We start from the raw sequence: 10050 nt of genomic DNA on the forward strand, positions 1-10050 counted from the left end.
CCGGGAGCGGAGGGGCCCGGAGCCAGGGAAAAAGAAGGCCGGGGCTTTGACTTAAACTCGTTAAACCCAATGAACCTTCCCGCAGAATGAGCCCAGTCTGCGCCGGGCCTTTTAATCTCGTTCGGGCCTCGGGATAATTTGTTTAGCTGGGCTGATCAGTGGAAGGTTAATTCAATTGGACTTGGGTTATTTATTTGTGCCTGGATTTGCTAAGTGTCATTGGAGGTCCATGAGGTCTTTATTATGGGGGCGAGATGGCTTCATTAGGGTGGCACGGGGACCCTCCTCCTGGCTTGGCCCGCTCCAAGCCCTGGGGGTTGGGGACTGGGAAGCAGAGAGCAGGATGATGCCTGTTCCTGTCGCAGCCTGGCGTGGGGAGCGCCAGGCACGGTCCTGAGCCAGCTCCCTCCAGCCGGGCGGGTGGTGTGGACAGACTGGAGTTCTGCCCGATCCTCGGAGCCAGGTGAGCGCCCGCGATCCCAGGATCCTTTGTGACTTGTGCACATGGATAATGAGGTCGCAGAGAGGGCACGCACAGTCACCCAGGCTGCCATCCCTGCCTGGGCGGCTGCGGGTGATGGATGGCGATGGATGCCCTGGACGGGGGGACTTCGCAGTCTGCCACAGGGGCTTCCTGTTCTCCGCCCCGCATCCTCCCACCCAGGCGTGGTGGATGGGGGCGCTCCGTCCCTGTGATGTGTGTCGGGGGGTCCTCAGGCTGCTCGGCAGCCCCCACCTACCCCAGACACACATGGCTGGTGCCGTTGGAGAAGGAGGAACCCAATCCTGGGAGCAGATGCCCCGTCTGGAGCCTGTTGAGACCCAGGTCAAGGGAGCTGAGCGTGGGTGGCAGGGCTCCCAGGAGTGCCCCGGACGAGGGGCAGACAAGCGCTTAGGTTCATCACCGTCTCTCCACTGTGGGAACCCAGAGCAAGGCAAGGTGGGAAAGGGGCGCCCATCCCACCCACATCCCTCCACCTCGCATGGCGTTCCCTTCTATCCTTCCAGGAGAGAATCCGTTCCACAGCCCAGAGCAGAGGACACCCCCCACCACCGCGGGCTGTGTTTCCCACATGATTACTACGGATTCTAAGAGCCCGAGGGACCTTGGACATCTAGGTCCATCCTTTTGTGGAACTGTGAAGAATCTGAGGCTCAGAGATGGGCAGCAAGGTCTCCAAGGTCAACGGTACACTGGGGACAGAGCAGAGAGCAATGAAAGTCACATGAGAGGACACTAGACAGGACCCCCCAGCCAAGCACTACATCTGCATCAACACCTCAAGAGTATGCCCAAAGGGGGGGCTATCATGACCCCTTTTCATATGAAAGGAAAGGAATGGAGACTCAGAGAAGTTAGGTGCCTTGTCTAGGGCCACACAGCTGCTTTGTTGTAGAACAGTAGTGTCTGCTACCCTCAGCCCCTTCCTCTCTGTGAAGGGCAACTTGGGTGGACACTGGGCTGGTTAACACCATCTTCCCTGGGCTGGGCTTCCCAGAAGTGGATCCTGAGAGAAGGCTCTCAGGAAATGCAGAGGGACGTACCTGAGTCAGGGTCCCCCGGAGAAGCAGGACCAGCACACCAAAGGAGATGCAGTGAGAGGAACGGGCTCCTGGTGAGTCGCACCTGGGGCGCCTGCAAGCTGGACACCCCGGAAGCCGGTGGCGACACCCAGCTGCAGGCCTGGGGACCAGGGGCAGGGGAAGGTGAGATGGGACCCCCAGCTCATCAGGAAAAGAGGTGAACCCCCACTTCCTCTGCCCTTTGCTCTATTCTGGCCAGCACGGGGTTGCAGGCTGCCGTCCACCCCGGCAGGACACTCTGCTCCCCTGAGCCCTCCGACCTGAACGGTGGTGTCCCGGGAGACGGGACCTCAGCCGCGCCCCCTCGGCCCAGTCAAGTGGACACACAGAATCAACCGTCCTGGGGTGAGGTGGAGAAGTAAGACTGCACGCCCCGGCTGTGTCCCCATGGGTCCCAACTGCAGCTCGCCCTGGGGGACACATGCCCGCGGGGTCCCCAAGGGAGACGGCGTGGGGGCTCCTACATCAGCTCTGTGGTGCTGGTGCAGTGACCCTGTCCCTGACCCAGGACTCTCCATCCTCGTGACGTCCCCTGGTCCTCGCTCACAGGAGGAGACAGCGAGATCTGGAGTCTCCATGGGCTGAGAGCAGAGCTCCGTTCTCTGGTCCCCTCCAGCTGGCCAGGGGCCTCGCCTGGGCTCCCAGGCGCCCTGCATCCCACCACGGCTGCCTGATGCGACCCCCTAGGCTAGGAGCACAGGCATGCTTCTCAGTCCCAGGGGACAGATCCTTTGAGTGTCATCGTCACTGGCTGAGGGCTTCCTGGATGGCTGGAGCAACAGCACTTCTGGGTGTGGCCTGTCAGGATGGTGCTGGAAGAGATCAGCTTTTTTTTTTTTTTTTGGTACCAGGGATTGAACTCAGGGGCACTCGACCACTGAGCCACCTCCCCAGCCCTATTCTGTATTTTATTTAGAGACAGGGTCTCCCTGAGTTGCTTAGGGCCTCTGCTGAGGCTGGCTGGCTTTGAACTCATGATCCTCCTGCCTCAGCCTCCTGAGCTGCTGGGATGACAGGTGAGTGCCCACGAGATCAGCCTTGGAACTGGGGGTGGAGTAGGGAAGATTCTCCCTTCTGTGGGCAGCACCGTCCCGTCCACAGAGGGTGGGACAGAACAAGGAAGCTGGAGGAAGTGTGAATTCTCTTTGTTCCTTGAGCTGTCCCCTCCTGCCCTGGGGACACCAGTGCATCGGGTTCTTGGGCCTTCGGGCCTTGGCGGGTCTGGTACCTACCCCCGCTGCTGCCCACTTGCTTCTCAGGCTTTGGGATGTGGACTGAACCCCCTGCTGTCCTCCCTGTTCCCAGTGCCTACTGCAGGTGCAGGGGCTTCTGGGCCTCCGTAGTTTCCTGAGCCCAGATCTCTGTCTCCCTGGCCCTCCCTGCACACCCACGTCCAGGGGCTTCTGTTTCTCTGGAGAACCCCGACTCATACCCTGGCCTCGCTGAGAGCCCAGGACCACACTTGAGGCACATGCAAATGTCACCTGGCAGTGCTGAGAGGGGCCTGTCGACTTGGTCCCAGGCTGTCCCTGTGTGGGGGAAGTTGGGGAGGGCCAGGGTGGAGCGTTTCTGGGAGGACCAAGCAGAAGGGCCCAGGTGGGAGTCTGGGTCAGCTGCGTTGGGGTCAGCTGCACTCCTGCTCCATGGTTGACATTCAGGTGACACCAATGCCGGGTGGGCTGACCAGCTCCTCTGTGGTTCCAGAGACCACTCACCAGCAGGCTCCAGCATGGTCCAAGGGGCTGGGCCCCCGCTGTCCTCTGCTGTGGCTGCTGGATGGCTTCTTCCCACCGTCCTGTCTTGGCCCACACAGAAGTCACAGGGCTGTCCGAAGGCCTGGGGACCCAGGCCCTGGAGCGGGAGCCCCACCCAGCCCCCCTCTACCTTCAGACCAGGAGGTGGGGCTTGCAGAGGAAAGTGTGAGGGGTACAGGGAGGACCGTGGTGGCCACAGAGTCCAAAAGTGCTGGGCCCATGGCCTCACAGCCACAGTGGGTGGTGGGTGGGGGCGGAAACCCGACGGCAGACCCAGGAAACAGGCTCCGGTGCCCCTTGGCTTGCTGCGTGGACGCAGGGATTCCTGGGAGCCACATACGCATCGTGTGACCAACAAGGCACAGTGGATGTTCTGTCTCCAGTCGTCCCCTGGTAGGTGTCCTGCAAGGGTCCCCGTGGGGTCTGATGTCATGGGGCAGTTCCTGTCCTGCCCCCCCCCCCCCCCCCCCCCCCCCGTCTGTCCCCTGAGCCTCCCACACCTGCCCTCCCTGGGGGGCCCCCACGTCCTCCACCCCCCCCCCCCCCGCCGGCCTGCACTTTCCTGGCAGTCAGCCAGTACCCGACTCCCCCAAGACTCCGATCATCAAATATCCTCTTCCTCATCACCATAATCTCCCATTTGTAGGCTCCGCCGCACCTGGTTCTCAGCAATCTGCTAACTCTCTCCAACTCACAGGCCTCAAGCGCCCCCCCTCCCCGTCTCCCACCCCCGTGACTCTGGGGAGGGGGCAGGTGGGTGTGGAGAGGGAGCCGTCCCTGACTGCCAGTGTGCACGGGGAGGGACGAGGGGTCCAGGCTCCCCAACCGAATCCACGGAGCCACTCACCGGAGAGCCTTAGGACAGAGGCCACGTTCTCAGCCCCAGGGAAGGCAGGGGTCACCCATCTGTGTCCCTCTGTCCATCTTTCCTGGCCTGGGGAACAGCCAGGCTCAGAGACGTTCCTCCAGAGAAGAAAGCACCCGGCATCCGGCACCTCCCAGGTTTCTGCAAACCTCAGCGACACTCACCACTGAACCCTGAATCTTCACACACCCTAGGGGCCCCATTTTGCCCCCCCCCAAACCGGGGCTCAGAGAGGGCAGGTGGTGTGGGCCCAGCTCCCTGGACAACCAGGAGGGGTGGTGGCAGGTGGGGGCCCAGGTCTCTGGGATTCAGCATGGTTTGGAAGCTGTGTGGCACGGAGTGACAGAGTCGAGTCCAGGGTGGGACTGCAGGGATCGGCTGCCGGTTCAGAGGACGGGAAGGCGACTTCACTGGGATTGGAGTGCGGTGGACGCAGGGATGGCCTCCCTGGCAGGGGACACAGCACAGACAAAGGCAGGGAGCAGGGACACTTGGAGGAATGGCCCCATGTCACTGAGTCCAAGAAGGGAGCAGAGGCCTAAGGCTGGCAGGGGGTGAGTTATTGCAGCTGATGGCCTCTGGCCCGGGGGCAGAGCTTGGCCCTTGGTAGAGGCCCTGCAGGGAGCTTGGCACGATGCCAGGAGATGTTCACGGAGGTGCTGAAGCCAAGGACAGAGAAAGGACCCTCAGGAAATTGGGAGAGAAGTGGACCTCCCCCAGCAAGGCATCCTGGGACCTTGGGACCTGTCCACATTGGCAGGAGCCCCAGAGCCGAGAAGCCCCTCTGCTGATTTCCCCAAGGCTCCTGCCTTTCCGAGATGGTCCCGAGGCCATCAGAAGGTACAAGGATGCCACTCTGCCTGCCGGTCCCCCTCTGTCCTCCCTCTCCCGCCCTCTTCCATCCATCCCTGCCCCCCAGGGCTCCTTGCCTGCCCGGGACAGCCAGGGAGCCGCACTGAGTTTAGAGGCACAGGCTAGAAGGCCCTGCCTCCTCGGGTCTCTGCTCAGGAGGAGAGAGAACACACTGGAAACTCAGCCCTTGATCACGTGTGCAGCACTGGGGACCCATGGGGGAGGGGCCGGGATGGCTGGGGGGGGGGAACGAGCTGGAGTGCAGCAGGCTCTGCGCCTAGAGCAGATGCTAAGCCCGCCTGGGTGGAGGCTGGGAAGGTGGAGGCTGGGAAGGTGGAGGCAGCCCGGGGCTCCAGGGTCCCATCACCACCATGAAGCAAGCACATAGGGCAGGCTGGGTGGGCGGGATTCAGAGCAAGTGCCCCCTTCCCCACTCTGCCCCTCCCCCAGCCCTTTCTATAGGGCAGGGACCAGCCCATGCAAAAGAAAATTCTGGAAAGCCAGGGGAAGGAGGGCCAAAGAGAAAGGTAAGTCCCCCCTCCCCCAATTATTCTGTATGCCCTCAGGCAATTCTGGCCCAGGGGGGCGGCCCTGGTCTCCCCTGCAGCACTTAGGGAGGGGTGTTATTAACCCCCTCTGCAGAGGAGAGCTTCCTGGGAGAAACAACCCTTCTGGAAGAGACCTTTCGAACATGGCCTCACCATTAATTAAACTCTCCAGTCTCTCCCCGGCTCACAGCTGAACACCCCCTGCAGCAGCCGGGGGGAAGTGGCCCTGTTTGTCTGCAGTGCCCACTTGTCCCCAGTCGGCGTCCTGGGTGTTGGGAGAGTGGGGACAGTTTACAATGCAGAGTGACAGAGGCCAGATATGTGGGAAGATGAAGCAGTGGCCTCAGATAATGGGATCCAGAGTGCTCCAGCCCCAGGCCCCGTCCCCAGGACTCAGCTGTGAGAGGGACATGTCCCACAAAGGGAGCAAGGGACAATCACCCTCATTAGCTTCCTGGGACTCACATCCTGGAAGTATCTCCCATGTGGAAGGTGACCCAGAGAGGCCCCAGTGAGCGACAAGCCCCTGTCTTCTGTCTGAGGTCTTGCATCATGCGCCCAGAGGTCCACCACTCAGCCCATGGCTCCACAGTGTCCTGTGTGCGCATGCTCTGTGACAAGTGTCCTGTGTGCGCATGCTCTGTGACAAGTACTGGTTGCGTTCCTGGGTCCCCCCAGGGATTGAGAGATGCTATGCCTGGCTCCATGGAGTTCACATGCAGATGGACAGGAAACAGAAAGCTCTGATTATTCAATGAGCCCATTTCAGATGGCCATGAACATCACGCAGGTACCGATGCAGAGACAGGCAGCAGTGCAGCAGGAACTGGGTTGAGACCTTAATGACAAGAAGAAGTCAGGCAGGTGAGGCTGAGAACCAGCATTCATGGCAGAGGGATCAGCATATGCAAAGGCCCTGAGGCAGAAATTTGGTGAGCATTGAGGGCAAAGAGGGCAGGAGATGAGATCCTGCTGCAGTTGTAACAAAGTAGCACACACAGGGCAGCTTAAAACAAGAGTCATTGTTAGAGTTCAGGGGGCCAGAAGTCTGAAATCAAGATGTCCACGGGGCTGGATCCTTCTGGGAGATCGGAGAATCGGCTCGAGCCTTCTCCAGTTTAAGTGGTGCCAGCAATCCTCGGCATTCTTCAGCTTGTAGCCGCCTCTGTCTCACCTGGCCTCTCTTTGTCCTCCTTCCTTCTCAGAAGAACATTTGCCATTGGATCTGGGACCATTAAATCCAGGATGATCCTTAATTACATCTGCAAAGTCTCTTTTCCCAAATAAGGTTCCAGGCACGAGTTTCGGGGTCAGGATGTGGACATTTGGGGCAGCATGTGCTTGGCAAGCAGTGAGTCCAGAGGAGTGTGGGACCACAGGAAGGAGTACAGGGGAGGGGGCTGGAGTCCATGAGACTGTGCACGCTGCTGACCAGGGGTGTGCTGTCCCACGGCACCCAGCGGCCGCTGCTGGATTCTGGTGGAATCTGCAGGGTTCAGCCCGTCGGATCTCTCCTCGGACACAGCCCTGGCTGCCTGGTAGGTTGCAGGCTGCAGGGTGACCAGGGACGAGCCCGGAGACCCAGGCAGGGAGCTGCAACTCAGGGCTGGGGCCATGGGGGAGGAGTGGCGATCTCGCACCCTGGGCCTGGGCTCAGGAAAAGGGAAAACTGGTTTTCAGGCTCCCAAGGGGTCCTTGGGGACCAGGGCCTCTCCCCTTTGTTGATGGGAAAACAGAGGAGCCAGAACTCTGGCTCTGTGTCCTTTGGAAAAGCTGAGCAGTTAACAGGAAGAAGCAGAATCGCTCCAGGAGGCCCGTGAGAAGCAGATTCTAGAGCCTCCGGACCAGGCCCGGCTTGCAGGGTGGGGCACCAGGGGAGGCCATGCACACACAGGCATGGTGTGTGGAAGGACCCAGAGGAGGAGGTTTGTCCTGAGGCCAGGGCTGGACAGGATGTGATTTTAAGGCCTAAAATCACATTTATTAAAAAAATAAAAAATAAAAATAAAGCCACTGGCCAACCTTGGGTGTTTGGGCCAATCTTCTTCTGGGTGTGTTCAGGGGGTGGTGGATTTGAGGGGGCAAAGTGGTGCTGGGTGCTCGCTCTGTGACCCTGGAGTAGCTCCAACCCCTGGAACTACTTATATGTCACCTACAGGGTCCCCAGACCCCTGTCACCCTGAGACCTGCAATCCCCCAGGTTGGAGAGAAGCTCTTAGACCCATGCTCTGCTGAAAACCCAGCTCCAGCTAACGGGCACTGATAAGGAAGGCTCCAGTTCCTAGGTCCAGCAGCAGGCTGTGTCCTGGGATGGCGGATGCCAACCAGCCAGGCTTTGGAAAGCAGGTAGCCAGGTGGTGGGACTTCCTGGGACCTGCTGGGGCAGGCTCAGCCAATGTCGGCTGCAGGAGGAGGTGTGTCTGAGAGAGGCCGGACAGCTGGGGACACAGGCATGGTGTGCAGATGGACAGGTGTGTGTGGCCTCCACACCCAAGCCTCGGGAGACCAGCGCTGTCCAGGCGCCTGATCCCGGCAGGCACTTGGAGACTGGCTTCCACTGACCACAAGCCCCAGACACAGGGGAATAACCCAGGAGGACTCGTTATCAACTTCTGACGGGAAGCAGCGTGACGGCAGGGGGAGGACATTCATTAGCAGCAGCTCCACGCTGCGTCCAGGTGGAGAGCCCTCATGGTGCGCCCTGGCCTGGCAGAGGCGCCCGAGTGGTCACCTGAACACTTAATCAGGTGTGAGGTGACATCCGGATTGGCAGGCAGACAGGAGGACCCAGAGCGGAGGAGCCTGCAGCCGAGGAGAGGGAGGTGCAGCTGCCTGGGAACCAAGGGGGCTCTGATGGTGGGTGGTGCCCCCGCTCCGGCCCTGGCTGAGGCTGTCTGTGGTGCACGCGGGGTCCCTTGCCAGTCTCCAGCGGTGGGGTGCAGGCTTCTAGGGAGTAGGGATCAGGAAGGGAGGGGGCTGTCTTCTTGAGGCCCCAACCCGGGCCCTGGGAGGGTCCTTGGAAAATGCAGCTCAGGGCACCCAAGGACCTGGGGCCTGAGCCAGGCAGTAGCCCGCGTGATGACCGTGGGCCCGGGAGGAGCCGTCCTAGGATCCCAGTGTGCCCAGGGCTGCCCTGGGCAAGTCACCTGGTGTCTCTGAGTTGTGCCAAGGGATAGAACACAGAGTGCAAAACTCCATCGCAGACCAGGGCTGCAGAGCTGGCCTCACGGAGCTCAGAGTAAAGGGACAAGCCCCCAAAGTCAGGGTCTGTGAGTGAAAGAATGTCCTCCACTGCATTTCAATGCGAGGGGGCTGGGGACGTCCTTGTGACCTGCTGACCGTGTCAGGTGAAGAGCCCCAACAGGGTACAGGAAGCAGTTCCCGTCCTGTGGTCGGGGAGGCAGGGGGTGGGGAGGAGGAATGGAGGAAATCTGGGCCTCCCCTTCAAGGCTGGGGCCTCCCCCAAGGTTGGCTGGGGACACTGGAGGACAGGTGCAGGAGTGGCAGGGCCCCTTGGTGAAGGCCTGCCCACTCCCAACAGGGAGGGTCTCTGGGTCTCAGGTCACTCAGAAGCCCAGGAGCTGAGCGGCTGCCCACAAGGACAAAGAGGCCACAGGCTGGGGGACGCTGTGACCGAGCAAACATCCTTGAGAGAAGACGGTGCCGAGCCACCCTCCTGGACACGGTGGCAGGGTGGACGCTGGCCCTCCCGGCTGATGTCCCCGCAGAACTCCATATGCCGGTGAACTTGGCAAGCGTCCCCGGATTCTAATCTGTGGGGAAGCGACCTTTATATTTCAGATCACATGAAGTTAATTTGCACTCCAAGTTCAAGAGAGCTCCTGAGAAGGTAGAATGTGATTTCTCAACAGCTGTTACCGTGGGGCTCAACATGACAGAAAGGATGAGAAGCAACGATTCATTTTTAGATGCGAAGAAACACATGCTCTCTCTCTCTCTCTCTCTCTCTGGAGCTGACCCAGGATGGCAGCAATCAGGAGAAAGAGCCCAGGGGAGCCGGAGGGCGGGGTGCTCACCTTGCCCAATGTCCCCGGCCCGTGGCTTGCCTGATGCTGTTTGAATGCCTCCAGTGTCGGAGCGCTCACTACCTATAGGAGCAGCTGAGCCGGATCCTGTCAGGTCTGACGATGAGAAGGACTTCCCAGTGTTAGGTATTAGAACCTACTTCCGTTGGTGCTGGGCTGCCCTTTGGAGACAGACCAAACTGTCCCCCAAACAGTGTTGGGAGTGGCCAGTCATCTGACCACCTCGGATTCCTTTTCCATGTGTCCCAAAGCTGATATCCGGGTCCAACTCACCCTGGTTCCCGGGGATCCTTCTGGTTTGCCAACGTCCCTCAGGTGAGGCGCTTGGTTGCAGAACAACCGAGATTCCCAGATGGCGGGAGAGCCCTTTTCTACGGAGCGTCCTGAAGCCACGGGGTCCA

The 10050-nt window shown here is 60.4% G+C and overlaps 1 long non-coding RNA gene across 1 annotated transcript; it reads right to left on the reverse strand.

Annotated features, from left to right (window-relative positions):
- Positions 1–219: 219 nt before the first annotated feature.
- Positions 220–3749, reverse strand: LOC144367420 (uncharacterized). The gene is made up of 2 exons (XR_013426777.1): positions 1546–3749; positions 220–1194 (listed from the first exon to the last, which is right to left on the reverse strand). It is a non-coding gene; the product is annotated as an uncharacterized LOC144367420 (long non-coding RNA).
- Between the last annotated feature and the right edge of the window lie 6301 nt (positions 3750–10050).

Source organism: Ictidomys tridecemlineatus, chromosome 10 (assembly GCF_052094955.1).
Source record: "Ictidomys tridecemlineatus isolate mIctTri1 chromosome 10, mIctTri1.hap1, whole genome shotgun sequence".
Classification (NCBI taxonomy): Eukaryota; Metazoa; Chordata; class Mammalia; order Rodentia; family Sciuridae; genus Ictidomys; species Ictidomys tridecemlineatus.